A 2,153-nucleotide genomic window follows, 5' to 3' on the forward strand; every position below is an offset into this window, starting at 1 on the left:
GTAGGAGTAGGAAAGGAGGAGTCCTACTCCTACTAGGAGGAGGATTCCTCCTCCCTTGGCGCGCCCAAGGGGCCGGCTGGCCTCCCCCCTCCCTCCTTTATATACGGGGGCAGGGGGGCACCCCATAGACACACAAGTTGATCTACGGATCGTTCCTTAGCCGTGTGCGGTGCCCCCCTCCACCATATTCCACCTCGATCATATCGTCGCGGAGTTTAGGCGAAGCCCTGCGCCGGTAGAACATCATCATCGTCACGACGCTGTCATGCTGACGAAACTCATCCCCGAAGCTTTGCTGGATCGGAGCCCGGGGATCTTCATTGAGCTGAACGTGTGCTGAACTCGGAGGTGCCATACGTTCGGTGCTTGGATCGGTCGGATCGTGAAGACGTACGACTACATCAACCGCGTTGTCATAACGCTTCCGCTTACGGTCTACGAGGGTACGTGGACGAACACTCTCCCCTCTCGTTGCTATGCCATCACCATGATCTTGTGTGTACGTATGAAATTTTTTGAAATTACTACGTTCCCCAACAGTGGCATCCGAGCCAGGTTTTATGCGTTGATGTTATATGCACGAGTAGAACACAAGTGAGTTGTGGGCGATACAAGTCATACTGCTTACCAGCATGTCATACTTTGGTTCGGCGGTATTGTGAGATGAAGCGGCCCGGACCGACATTACGCGTACGCTTACGCGAGACTGGTTTCACCGTTACGAGCACTCGTGCTTAAAGGTGGCTGGCGGGTATCTGTCTCTCTCACTTTAGCTGAATCGAGTGTGGCTACGCCCGGTCCTTGCGAAGGTTAAAACAGCACCAACTTGACAAACTATCGTTGTGGTTTTTGATGCGTAGGTAAGAACGGTTCTTGCTAAGCCCGTAGCAGCCACGTAAAATTTGCAACAACAAAGTAGAGGATGTCTAACTTGTTTTTGCAGGGCATGTTGTGATGTGATATGGTCAAGACGTGATGCTATATTTTATTGTATGAGATGATCATGTTTTGTAACCGAAGTTATCGGCAACTGGCAGGAGCCATATGGTTGTCGCTTTATTGTATGAAATGCAAACGCCCTGTAATTGCTTTACTTTATCACTAAGCGGTAGCAATAGTCGTAGAAGCAATAGATGGCGTAACGACAACGATGCTACGATCAAGGTGTCGCGCCGGTGACGATGGTGATCACGATGGTGCTTCGGAGATGGAGATCACAAGCACAAGATGATGATGGCCATATCATATCACTTATATTGATTGCATGTGATGTTTATCCTTTATGCATCTTATCTTGCTTTGATTGACAGTAGCATTTTAAGATGATCTCTCACTAAAATTATCAAGAAGTGTTCTCCCTGAGTATGCACTATTGCCAAAGTTCGTCGTGCCCAGACACCACGTGATGATCGGGTGTGATAAGCTCTACGTCCATCTACAACGGGTGCAAGACAGTTTCGCACACGCGGAATACTCAGGTTAAACTTGACGAGCCTAGCATATGCAGATATGGCCTCGGAACACGGAGACCGAAAGGTCGAGCGTGAATCATATAGTAGATATGATCAACATAGTGATGTTCACCATTGAAAACTACTCCATCTCACGTGATGATCGGTTATGGTTTAGTTGATTTGGATCACGTGATCACTTAGATGACTAGAGAGATGTCTGTCTAAGTGGGAGTTCTTAAGTAATATGATTAATTGAACTTAAATTTATCATGAACTTAGTACCTGATAGTATTTTGCTTGTCTATGTTTGTTTGTAGATAGATGGCTCGTGCTGTTGTTCCGTTGAATTTTAATGCGTTCCTTGAGAAAGCAAAGTTGAAAGATGATGGTAGCAATTACACGGACTGGGTCCGTAACCTGAGGATTATCCTCATTGCTGCACAGAAAAGTTACGTCCTGAAAGCACCGCTGGGTGCCAGGCCTGCTGCTGATGCAACTGACGACGTTAAGAACGTCTGGCAGAGCAAAGCTGATGACTACTCTATAGTTCAGTGTGCCATGCTTTACGGCTTATAACCGGGTCTTCAACGACGTTGTGAACATCATGGAGCATATGAGATGTTCCAGGAGTTGAAGTTAATATTTCAAGCAAATGCCCGGATTGAGAGATATGAAGTCTCCAATAAGTTCTACAGCTGC

This window comes from Triticum aestivum, unplaced genomic scaffold, assembly GCF_018294505.1.
Source record: "Triticum aestivum cultivar Chinese Spring unplaced genomic scaffold, IWGSC CS RefSeq v2.1 scaffold10598, whole genome shotgun sequence".
Lineage (NCBI taxonomy): Eukaryota > Viridiplantae > Streptophyta > Magnoliopsida > Poales > Poaceae > Triticum > Triticum aestivum.